The sequence below is a fragment of the Zea mays genome, chromosome 5, assembly GCF_902167145.1.
Source record: "Zea mays cultivar B73 chromosome 5, Zm-B73-REFERENCE-NAM-5.0, whole genome shotgun sequence".
NCBI lineage: Eukaryota > Viridiplantae > Streptophyta > Magnoliopsida > Poales > Poaceae > Zea > Zea mays.
Genome location: NC_050100.1, coordinates 13,376,923 through 13,389,929, shown reverse-complemented (window position 1 = coordinate 13,389,929; position 13,007 = coordinate 13,376,923). Strand labels below are relative to the sequence as shown.

Here is a 13,007-nt window from a genome sequence, read left to right as displayed (position 1 = left end):
TTCGATAAGATGCTCAAGGAGCCGTGCCCCTATCATCAGGGGCCCGTCAAGCACACCCTTGAGGAGTGCGTCATGCTTCGCTGCCACTTTCACAAGTCCGGGCCATCGGCGGAAGGTGGCAGGGCCCACAACAACGATAAGAAGGAGGATCACAAGGCAGAGGAGTTCCCCGAGGTCCACGGCTGCTTCATGATCTACGATGGGCAAGTGGCGAACGCCTCGGCTCAGCACCGCAAGCAAGAGCGTCGGGAGGTCTGCTCGGTAAAGGTGGCTACGCCAGTCTACCTAGACTGGTCCAACAAGCCCATCACCTTTGACCAGGGCGACCACCCCGACCGCGTGCCGAGCCCGGGGAAATATCCGCTCGTTGTCGACCCCGTCATCGGCAATGTCAGGCTCACCAAGGTCCTCATGGACGGAGGCAGCAGCCTCAACATCATCTACGCCGAGACCCTCGGGCTCCTGCAGATCGATCTGTCCTCGATCCGGGCAGGCGCGGCGCCTTTTCACGGGATCATCCCCAGGAAACACGTCCAACCCCTCGGACAACTCGATCTGCCCGTCTGCTTCGGGACTCCCTCCAACTTCCGAAGGGAAACCCTCACGTTCGAGGTGGTCAGGTTCCGAGGAACCTACCACGCAGTACTGGGGAGGCCATGCTACGCCAAGTTCATGGCCGTCCCCAACTACACCTACCTCAAGCTCAAGATGTCGGGCCCCAACGGGGTCATCACCGTCGGCCCCACGTACCGACATGCGTACGAATGCGACGTGGAGTGCATGGAGTACGCCGAGGCCCTCGCCGAATACGAGGCCCTCATCGCTGACCTGGAGATCCTCTCCAAGGAGGCGCCAGACGTGAAGCGCCACACCGGCAACTTCGAGCCAGCTGAGACGGTCAAATCCGTCCCTCTCGACCCCAGCAATGACGCCTCCAAGCAGATACGGATCGGCTCCAAGCAAGACCCCAAATAGGAAGCAGTGCTCGTCGACTTTCTCTGCACGAACGCCGAAGTCTTTGCGTGGAGTCCCTCGGACATGCCTGGCATACCGAGGGATGTCGCCGAGCACTCGCTGGATATCCGAGCAGGAGCCCGACCCGTGAAGCAGCCTCTGCGCCGATTCGACGAAGAAAACCGCAGAGCCATAGGCGAGGAGATCCACAAGCTGATGGCCGCAGGGTTCATCAAAGAGGTATTCCATCCCGAATGGCTTGCCAACCCTGTGCTTGTGAGAAAGAAAGGAGGGAAATGGCGGATGTGTGTAGACTACACTGGTCTAAACAAAGCATGTCTGAAGGTTCCCTACCCTCTGCCTCGCATCGGTCAAATCGTGGATTCCACTGTTGGGTGAGAAACCCTGTCATTCCTCGATGCCTACTCAGGGTATCACCAAATCAGGATGAAAGAGTCCGACCAGCTCGCGACTTCTTTCATCACGCCCTTTGGCATGTACTGCTACGTTACTATGCCATTTGGTTTGAGGAATGCGGGTGCCACGTACCAAAGGTGCATGAAACACGTGTTCGGAGAGCACATTGGTCGAACGGTCGAGGCTTACGTCGATGACATCGTAGTCAAGACGAGGAAAGCCTCCGACCTCCTCTCCGACCTTGAAACGACATTCCGGTGTCTCAAGGCGAAAGGCGTAAAACTCAATCCCGAGAAGTGCGTCTTCGGAGTCCCCTGAGGCATGCTCTTGGGGTTCATCGTCTCTGAGCGGGGCATCGAGGCCAACCCAGAGAAAATCGCGGCCATCACCAACATGGGGCCCATCAAGGACTTGAAAGGAGTACAGAGGGTTATGGGACGCCTTGTGGCTCTGAGCCGCTTCATCTCGCGCCTCGGCGAAAGAGGCCTACCTCTGTACCGCCTCTTGAGGAAGACCGAGCGCTTCACTTGGACCCCCGAGGCCGAGGAAGCCCTCGGAAACCTAAAGGCGCTCCTTACCAGCGCACCCATCCTGGTGCCTCCCGCTGCCGGAGAAGCCCTCTTGATCTACGTCGCCGCTACCACTCAGGTGGTCAGCGCCGCGATCGTGGTTGAGAGACGAGAAGAAGGGCATGCATTGCCCGTCCAGAGGCCGGTCTACTTCATCAGTGAGGTACTGTCCGAGACCAAGATCCGCTACCCACAAATTCAGAAGCTGCTGTACGCGGTGATTCTGACGCGGCGGAAGTTGCGACACTACTTTGAGTCTCATCCGGTGACTGTGGTGTCATCCTTCCCCCTGGGGGAGATCATCCAGTGCCGAGAGGCCTCGGGTAGGATTGCAAAGTGGGCGGTGGAAATCATGGGTGAGACAATCTCGTTCGCCCCTCGGAAGGCCATCAAGTCCCAAGTCTTAGCGGACTTTGTGGCTGAATGGGTTGACACCCAGCTTCCGGCAGCTCCGATCCAACTGGAACTCTGGACCATGTTTTTCGACGGGTCGCTGATGAAAACAGGGGTAGGTGCGGGCCTGCTCTTCATCTCGCCCCTCGGGAAGCACCTCCGCTACGTGTTGCGCCTCCATTTCCCGGCATCCAACAACGTGGCTGAGTACGAGGCTCTGGTCAACGGGTTGCGCATCGCCATCGAGCTAGGGGTCCGACGCCTCGACGCTCACGGTGACTCGCAGCTTGTCATCGACCAAGTCATGAACAACTCCCACTGCCGCGACCCGAAGATGGAAGCCTACTGCGACGAGGTTCGGCGCCTGGAGGACAAGTTCTACAGGCTCGAGGTCAACCACGTCGCCCGACGGTACAACGAGACTGCGGACGAGCTGGCTAAGATAGCCTCGGGGCAGACAATGGTTCCCCCGGACGTCTTCTCCCGAGACCTACATCAACCCTCAGTCAAGACCGATGACACGCCCGAGCCCGAGAAGGTCTCGGCCCTGCCCGAGGTGTCCTCGGCTCAGCCCGAGGCACCCTCGGCACAGCCCGAGGCACCCTCAGCTACCGAGGGTGAGGCTCTGCGCATCGAGGAGGAGCGAAGTGGGGTCCCGCCTAATCGAGACTGGCAGACCCCGTACCTGCAATATCTCCACCGAGGAGAGCTGCCCCTCGACCGAGCCGAAGCTCGGCGACTGGCGCGGCGCGCCAAGTCATTCGTCTTGCTGGGTGACGGGAAGGAGCTCTACCACCGCAGCCCCTCAAGCATCCTCCAGCGATGCATATCCATCGCCGAAGGTCAGGAGTTATTACAGGAAATACACTCGGGGGCTTGCGGTCATCACGCAGCGCCTCGAGCCCTTGTTGGAAACGCTTTCCGACAAGGTTTCTACTGGCCGACCGCGGTGGTCGATGCCACTAGAATTGCCCGCACCTGCCAAGGGTGTCAATTCTATGCGAGGCAGACGCACCTACCCGCTCAGGCTCTGCAAACAATACCCATCACCTTGCCATTTGATGTGTGGGGTCTGGACCTCGTCGGTCCCTTGCAGAAGGCACCCGAGGGCTACACGCACCTGCTGGTCGCCATCGACAAATTCTCCAAGTGGATCGAGGTCCGACCCCTAAACAGCATCAGGTCCGAACAGGCGGTGGCATTCTTCACCAACATCATCCATCGCTTCGGGGTCCCGAACTCCATCATCACCGACAACGGCACCCAGTTCACCGGCAGAAAGTTCCTGGACTTCTGCGAGGACCACCACATCCGGGTGGACTGGGCCGCCGTGGCACACCCCATGACGAATGGGCAGGTAGAACGTGCCAACGGCATGATTCTGCAAGGACTCAAGCCACGGATCTACAACGACCTCAACAAGTTCGGCAGGCGATGGATGAAGGAACTCCCCTCGGTGGTCTGGAGTCTGAGGACAACGCCAAGCCGAGCCACGGGCTTCACACCGTTCTTTCTAGTCTATGGGGCCGAGGCCATCTTGCCCACAGACTTAGAATACGGTTCCCCGAGGACGAGGGCGTACAACGACCAAAGCAATCGAACCAACCGAGAAGACTCACTGGACCAGCTGGAAGAGGCTCGGGACATGGCCTTACTACACTCGGCGCGGTATCAGCAGTCCCTGCGACGCTACCACGCCCGAGGGGTTCGGTCCCGAGACCTCCAGGTCGGCGACTTGGTGCTTCGGCTACGACAAGACGCCCGAGGGCGGCACAAGCGCACGCCTCCCTGGGAAGGGCCGTTCGTCATCGCCAAGGTTTTGAAGCCCGGGATGTACAAGCTGGCCAACAGTCAAGGCGAGGTCTACAGCAACGCTTGGAACATCCGACAGCTACGTCGCTTCTACCCTTAAGATGTTTTCAAGCCGTTCATATACCTCATTCACATATGAAGTCTAACCATCAAGGAAGGGTCAGCCTTGCTTCGGCAAAGCCCGACCCTCCCTCGGGGGCTAGAAGGGGCGAACCCCCTCTGCGTCAAAATTTTCCTCGAAAAAAGTCTTCCATCAAAATGACTTTCGCGTCTCCCGGCTATATCAGTAACAGGACCCCAAGAAACGAATAAGAGTGCATGTAAGTGGCAGGGCCGACCGAGCCGAGGGACTCCTACACCTCTGGGATACGAATACCTCACTCGTCGCCTACCGCGAAAAATAACTCTTACTTGGGTAAGCAATCCTGCTACTGACGAACGAGTCCGGATACGCAAAACAGGAGGAAAAGAGACACAAACTTATATTACGATGATAAAGTGTTCCGGCCTAGGCGGCCGCAAAAGACACATATGCATTCAAAATAAACTGCTCCGGCAGAATCAGGCGTCGCCCGGAGAAGGAGCCGCGCCCTCGGCTTCGTCCCCACCCTCGGCGAGATCCGTCCCAGCCTCGGACGACGGCGCAAGCGGGAGGATCTCTGCTTCGAAGGTGGTCGCCAGCACCGCGCTTGGGCCCGCAGCAGCCGCGTCAAGCCTCTGGACTTCGGCCAGGGCAGCTTCATCTTCGTCGGGAAGGCAATACCCCTCGCTGACCCGCTCCAGATCCACGTCGTAGTGGGAAGCGAGCACGGTGAAGGCCCGCCTGACGCCGTGGTGCAGCGCCTCGCGGAGTCTGCCGCGCGCGTGGTTACCCAAGGCCTGCAGGCGACTCTGAGGGGAGCTTCCCGAGGGGACGTCGTCGAAACCAAAGACCCGGCAGAAGGCCGAGATGGCCTCGGACATGGCCGCGTGGTCGGCCTCCCTCTGCTCGGTCGCCTGGGCAAGTGCCTTGGTGGACTCATCGAGGGCAGACTCGAGCTCTGCAAACAGCCAAAGCAGAAGAATTCAAACACGAGTTGAGGAACGAAGCTGAATCAAAATCTTAAAACAGCCAAGACATACCTTTGGCTTGGGCACGCTGCTCCGAGGATGCGGCTTGGGCCACGGCTAGGTCTGCAGCAAGGGCTCCGGCCCGAGCAGACGCCTCGGCTAACTGGACTCCAAGAGCCTCAGCCCGGCTTTCAGCCTCGACGGCCCGTCCCCGAGATTGGTCTCGCTCGCCGATGACCTGGCCAAGCTCCAACTGCTGCCGCTGCGCCTCGGCGCGTGCCGCCGCTGCCTCTGCTCCCAGATCGACACAGAGCAACCGAAGGTCCACCACCTCGGCGCTCCGTTGGGAGAGGCGCTCGGTAGCCCCGGCAAGCGTGGTCCTCAGGGACCGCAGTGAACCCTAGACATCGGCCTCGCGGCAGATGAACGACGACTTGGCGGTGCTCAGATCCGTCAGATCCTGAGGAAAGGAAGCGGGGCGTCATAAAGAATGCCTTGATCACGTGAAAGGTATGCTTGAAATCATTACCTAGAGGATCTTGGGAACGTCCCTGCAAAGGACCTCCAAGGTCGACCGAAGCGACCCCACCGTTGCCTCGGCACACTCACGAAGCCCGTCCCAAGACTGCTCCTCTCGCTCATCGTCAAGAACGAAGAGGGGATCCGAAGCCCCACTGGTCCAGAACCGGAGCGACTGACGCCACCCGTCGGGACTGCGCCGCGCGGGGACGAGGTTGCCGCTCCCGAGGATGGGTCGCGGTTCTGCGCCCCCTCCTCCGAGGCATCAAGTAGCCACGCCTCGGCCATCTCAGCGTCAGCGGCGACGGGTGGCTCCACGGCCAGAACGGCAACCACCTCGGCAGAAGCCGGTGCCAGCGCCGGCAACGCGTCTGGTGGGCTCGAGGCCGCAGCCGCGCCAGCAGTCTCCCTCGACACGATGGCCGCCTCGACGGAGGAGTCGGCCTCGGGAGCTCGCCCCACGGCAACTTGTGCCGCCTGGGCCCCCCGCTTTGGGGCATCTTGTAGGAAGGCCAGCTGGCTGGCGAGGCCCGGTGCGGCACTGGCTGCAGAAGCCGGCGCCGTTTTGAGGGCCTTCCGGGGAGCTAGACCGGTCAAACCATGCCTCCATTTGCTGGAAAGAAAAGGAAGAGCAGGATCAAGACACACGAAGGAGGGGCCAGGACGAAGATATCCTAAGATACTTACCCACTCCGGCCATGATCAATCGTGCTTGTGGGGAGGTCTGTCGAGCCTCGATCCCCGAAGGTACCACCGAGGTCAGCCCCGCTGCCGGCTTCGGCACCATCCTTGCCTTGGGCGCCCGAGGCACCAGAGGGATGGACTGCCCAGGCACAGCCACGACGACCCGAGGATCACCCTTCTGCGCAGTCGGCACGGGCAACGGTTCTTGGGGAACAGGCGGCTCGGCCAGACTCCCCGGGGTCACCTCAACTACCTCGGCCAAGGGGCCAAATACCCCCTCGGCCTGCCCCCGTTCTTCGGACCGGGACCCCGACATCCCGGCCCTGGACATCAACGGCGCCAGCCCGCTCGGGGGCTGGCTCGATGACCCCTGGCCCAGCCTCAGATCCGGACTGAGGCCGAGGCGGGCAGCCATGTCATCGTCTTCATCATCGTCTTCATCGTCGTCGTCATCATCAGGCGTCTCCGGCGACGGCTCCCTCAGGAGGCCATCCCTCTCTTGCCGATGATGAAGCCTTTCCAAGGCGTCCCGAGCCCGCATCTGCTCGCGGGCCCGAGCCTTCTTCATGTCCTTCTTCTCCTTCCTCTTCTCCGCGGCGACCCTCCGCACAGCTCGGTCCACCGCATCCTCCGGGACCGGTGGTAGGGAAGGCTTGTGAAACCCCACCTCCTGGAGACAGACGAAAAGTCTCGGCTGTGGGAACCAAGGGCAATCCAACACAAGAAGGAAGAAGGAGCGGACACTCACCAGGGACACACACCCGCGATCGGGACACATCGAGAGCTGGGAAAGGCGCCGGCGTCTAACTTCCCTACCGTGCCGGCTACCCGCTTGTGGAGGTCGTCGGCGGGAAGGGGGTCCGAGGACATCTGCAAACCCTCCAAGTCGACCCCCGGCGTCATCTCCCAAAGCGGCAACCGCCGCTCCGTCAAGGGGAGCACCCTCCGGCGATGAATGGCGGCAACCACCCCCGCGGCGGTGAGCCCTCCTTCTCACAGCTCCTCCAAGGCCTTCAAAAGGGGCTGGAGATTCTTCTGTCTCTCGCGCGGGGCCCCGTAGCGCCAGTTATCGGCGGCGGCGGTCACCACTCGTTGAGAAAACGACGGGAGCCTCCCGTTGTCATTTCGGAGATAAAACCACCAGCGCTGCCACCCTTTGTTCGAAGACGCGAGGATGGCAGGGATGTACTACAGCGCCCGCGCCTGCCTTAACTGGAGGATGCAGCCGCCGGCCCGCACCGCCATGCGAACTCTTCTTTCCCCCGTCGACGAGGCAAAAAGCTCCACGGAGAAGAGATGGGTCCACAGGTCCCAGTGGGGGGGCAATCCCTAGATATCCCTCGCAAACCGCCGCGAAGATGGCTGCTTGAGAGATGGAGTTGGGACTGAGATTGTGCAGCTCCACCCCGTAGACGTGCATAATCGCCCGCATAAAACGGCTTGCCGGCACTCCGAACCCCCGCTCGTGAAAGGAGACGAAGCTCACCACATACCCCGGCGGCGCGGACGGGGCGGCTCCGCTCGGAGGGGCCATCCACTCCGGCTACGAGTCACTGGAGAGAGGGCGAAGCAAACCATCAGCAACGAGGGCCTCCAGATCATCCGCCGTGACGGTGGAGAAAGGCCACGGGTCGCGCGACGAAATAACGGTCACCCGGTCGGCCATCACCAAGCAGAAGAGGTGGCGGCGGAGAGGACGAGGTGCGCGGTTTCCTTTCTCTGGCTATTCCCTCAGGTTGCGAAAACCTAAGTGGGAGGCGAGCAGCAGAGTAAAGAACCGTCACCGGTCCCTCTCCCGAATATATAAAGGCCCTGGCGAGACCCGTTCAACACTTCGCCTAAACCCGCCGCGAGATTCAAAACTCAACGCGAGACGCCCGTTCCTCGAACGGCTCACGCACGCGCAACGGCTGCCCCGCGAACCACTCGTCCCGTCGCATTAACTCTGCGGCGGGACAGGCGACACCTTTGGCAGGCAAAGAAGGCGACGCTTCACCTCCGCCATAATGACCGCGTCAAAAAAGGTGTGCCACGTCGTTCGATTTCGTATCCTTTCCCTCTTCCTCTTTCTCTCTCTTGCCACACGGACCGGGAAAGGGGATACTCCGAAAGGGATCCTTCTCCATGAAGGACGCGGGCCCCGAGCCCCCCTACTGATCAGAGGTTCGAAGGCTGGCCCCTCGGAAGGGTTCAACAGCCGCCTCAGAGCACTCGGGCTCCGCGCCCACTACTGGTCAGAGGTTCGAAGGCTGGCCCCTCGGAAGGGTTCAACGGCCGCCTCAGGCCACTCGGGCTCCACGCCCACTACTGATCAGGGGTTCGTAGGCTGGCCCCCGAAGGGTTCTGACAGCCGCCTCAGAGCACGCAGAGCGAGGGATGACCACTACACCAAAATAGTGAACTTCCTAGAGCCTAAACCCTAGGAAGTTAGCCCTAAACTCTAGGAAGTTAGCTAAACTCTCGGAAGTAAAGCCATCCCGTCGGAAGTTTGGCTCTCGAAAATTTTTTGTCGGAAGTTAACTTCCTATAGCCAAAGAAGCCTCTCGAAAGTTAGTGGGTTCTCGGAAGTTAGTAGCTTCACGCCGTCAGCTGACTAACTTTCTACGACTAACTTCCTATGGCTGACTGTAGCCCCTAGGAAGTTAGTTGGCTAACTTCCTACGGCTGACTGTAGCCCCTAGGAAGTTAACTTCCTACGGCCCAATTGGCCTCTAGGAAGTTAATTTGACCAGCATTACAAATGCTATTTATTTTTATTTTACACCACATTCCACAACATAACAAATATATCAACAGCTATATAGCACAACATATTTTCACATAAAACATCTCACACACAATCATATAACAATATTTAAATCAATAATCTCATCAATTACATCACAAAAGTCTCATCCATAGTCATAATAAATTAGCCAAGTTCCCGGCTGTCTATAGATCAATTGGTATCCATAGGGCCAACTAAGCTAAGCAGCAAAACAATTTCACTGGCCTATCACCCTCACAAACTAACACCAAGCTTGTGGCAAAAGCTAGTTACGTCGTGCTGATGCCAGAACAAGCAATAAGCCCCAACAAAATAGGGACGTACGCCACCAAAATGTTACCGCCACTTGTTGGAGAGCTTGGCTCCAAACAGATTACTCCCAGGAGTTGCGGGTGAATGAGTTGCTGGCGAATCACGTGACGTCTGTGAGAAGAGAAAAGACAGCAGGTCAAGTTATGTATAGATAATATCATGAAAGAAATCACCCTTTCTCTATCAGGCCATCTCTAGCAAGGCGTGTATGTGGGAGTGCAAAACATTGTTTCCAGCAAGGTGTGTATGTGGGAGTTTGAAATAGGAAGTAGGATAGGGAGGCTTTAGGCACAACTGTGCCAGTTTGTTAAAAAAACTTATAATCATCAAATATTATTCAGATCTCCATGAAATTTGGCCTATTACACAGGAAGCTATACTACACTAGTATATGCGTAAATATTATGTTCTAAAGAGAATAAATTGTTCACGTATACATACATGTGTCACTGCTGGTTGAGTGACATAATCCATGAGCTCTTGTTTTTGCTTCCTGTATAATTCCTTAACTTGTTTCAGCAGATCTTCCTCCCTTTTCAAACCATTTCCTTCTCCCAATTCTTACGTTTAACTTGTTCCTCCATTTCAACGACATTTTCAAGTAAACTTGAAACATCAGTGGTTACAGCAAATTTCACTTCAAGATTCTTGCTGCAAAAACCAATTATAGTTATTTATTAAAGTAAAGAAATTAGCTTGATTAGTGTGTGTGAACATAAATTCTAAAGGAAAATAAAAGGTGTAAAAGGTTAGCATACGCAATGGTCCAAACGAGAGCAAGAAAACTGTGTGAGGTAAATAAATAAACCAGCGTAAGACAACTGAGTATGACATTCTTCTTTAGAACATACGAGATCAACAGTTCAGACCTCATAAAGATAATTCATAAAGAGAAAACGTAATTACACAATTTCTTACACTTTTTTATGACAGTACAGTTTTACAGTTTATAGAAAGTAATTAAAGTGCATCGAGCATTACAAATTCCATGAATCATGATTAAGTGTTGTAAAAAGTGTCTGATAGAATGAGCTTGTGAAAAGTTTCATGATGTATTACTTTAAATAGTAAAGTACACAATAATCGAGAGAATCAGCAAAACTCAAAAACTGCTTGATAAATTGAAAATACTAAAACAAGTAAACAGATAAATTGCATACCTATGGCCAAGGCAGAATGAGCCATTGGGTCTCAGTAGACCACCATCTAGAGAAACAACACCATCTTTTATCAGAGGAAGGGAACTTTGAATGTTAGTTCTAGTCTTATAAACTTGTAAATGGGAAAACAAAGTTTCCCTAAGACCATGGCCACTGGCTATGAGGAACCTCAAGTGTGCTCGGTCCAGGTGGATCATATTTACTACAAAATCCAGAAAACCAGGAGGCGACTCTCCTCCAGGCAACCTTGGTCTATGTAAAATAAGCTTTCTTTGTGGATCGTCAATGATAACATCACTAGAAAATGGCCTGCAACATTTAATAATGCATAATATTGAAGTTTCATCCAGTTGATCCTAAAAGAGAAGGTAGTAAATATATTAAAAGATGTACCTCAAGTTTTCAAGACAAAAGACAATAAATCTTCCATCTACAAATTTTCCAACAGAGCGACCAAGTCCATGAATGCCACTAGTCTTATCAATGATGTCATCCTTGTCATATTTCTCAAGACCCTTAACACCATCATAAGTCTTGCAAACAAGAGCAAGCATATTATCCATTCCCAAGTACTCTGTGAGAAGCCTACAATAAAATCAAAACAAGATAAAAAAAAGGCGAAATAAGAACAAACATATCGTTTCAATTAACTTGGTGCCAATTAAGGCACTAAAAATCTCATATGGAACAAAGAAGAAAATTTGACCTGCTGAGGTTATCATTATTTACTTTTCCTATTGTAGTTGTTGTCTTGCCCTGATCAAGTATACTTCGAATAGTGTGTTGTTCATCCTCTTGAGCAGAAGTATCATTATTTACAACAGCGGCCACGGATGAATGGTAATTCCCAAGTTTAACTGAGAAAAAATACAGTTTCAGTACACTTATAGAGGCATTGTGAAATAATGTATGGAAATGTGGAGTCTGGACTTCTTTCATCATTGAAGCACAATCCATGAGAGTGCTAAAAATAGGAAGCAAAAGGAAAGGTAGTCAACAAGGCTAATATGAATATAATCTGACTTCCAAAATTATTTTACACTCTTTGTGTAATGTTGTGCAAGCTTAAAATGATCTATTGTCAAAGACAAATTCTTATAAAATATATGAAATGTTGTATTACTCCTCTAAATGCTCAGGCACAGAAGATACTAAGGAATTTTTGTCACCACACACCGGTGCACTTAGCACTTGCATTTCACTAATTAATCAATACACACAAACACCTAGCAGCATCTCATGCTTAGCCAGCACCCCCACGACACTTGCATTACTACTGGACCCTTCAAATAAAGAAATAACCACATGCTTAAGCGCTAAGCCTACAACCACTACGCACTAGCCCACTACACCAACACTCGCACTTTGCTGATAATAATAATAATAAAATAAGTACAAAAAATAGATTGTATACAAGATTAAAAGAGAAAAAAAGGAACACAATAGACACACCGGAGATAGCAAACATGGCAGCAGAAATCGATCAAATAAAGTACTACCATGGCAGCAGAAACAAACAAACAAGGTGAGAGGGAGCACGCTGATAGCATCGTCGGCACTGGTCGAGAAAAGATTCGGATCCCTGTGGTCTATCTTCTCGGCCGAGGGCCGGTTTGGGCTTTGCCATATCCACGCACGTAGTCACACAGTAGCAGCAGAGTTGCAGGAGCAAGCAGATGGTCGTATCCCACACGCATGCACTCGACTGCTGCTAGCAGCAGAGCACGCGAGCGGCGATGGGCGAGCTGGTGAGCAAGCACGGCTGAGCGCGCGGGCGGCGAGGCAAGCATGCACCGGCACGGGCAGCACGGCGCGCGTGAGCAGGGAGCGCCGGCAGTGGTGCTGGTGATGGGGCAGAGAGCTCACAGCCTGGCGATGGAGGAGCAACGGTCCGGAGACCGGCGAACTGGCGGCGTCTAGGGAGGTGCGGCTATGGACGCCAGCGAGCCTGGCGAGCACCGTGGTAGGGAGTTGAGGGCGAGCTCGCCATGGGGGAGGATTGCGCGCAGGGGCGAGCGGATGCTAGGGCACGCGACCATAAGCAGAGAGGGGAGGGATGGGAGTGGCAGCGGGCGTGGGGAGGTCGCCCTGGTTCGGCGGCGGCTGAAGACGAAGCTGAGGGAGGGGGTGGCCTCGGGAGAGGGCGCCGGCCAGGGAGAGGGGCAGCAGCTTGCTCCCAGCCGTGCACGAAGAAGAAAGGTGTGGGGAGGATAGAGAAGAGCCCAGAACAAGGATGGTGGATAAGGATGAGAAAGAGGATAAGATAAAAAATAGAATTTCCTAGAGTAAAGCAGTAGGAAGTTAGCTTTTTTTGACTGGTCAAAAGGTGAAATCTAACTTCCTAGAGGAGGCCGTAGGAAGTTAGCTTTT

The 13,007-nt window shown here is 54.8% G+C and overlaps 1 pseudogene; it reads right to left on the bottom strand.

Annotated features, from left to right (window-relative positions):
* Positions 1-9,241: 9,241 nt before the first annotated feature.
* Positions 9,242-12,278, bottom strand: LOC103628010 (protein DEFECTIVE IN MERISTEM SILENCING 3-like; annotated as a pseudogene).
* Between the last annotated feature and the right edge of the window lie 729 nt (positions 12,279-13,007).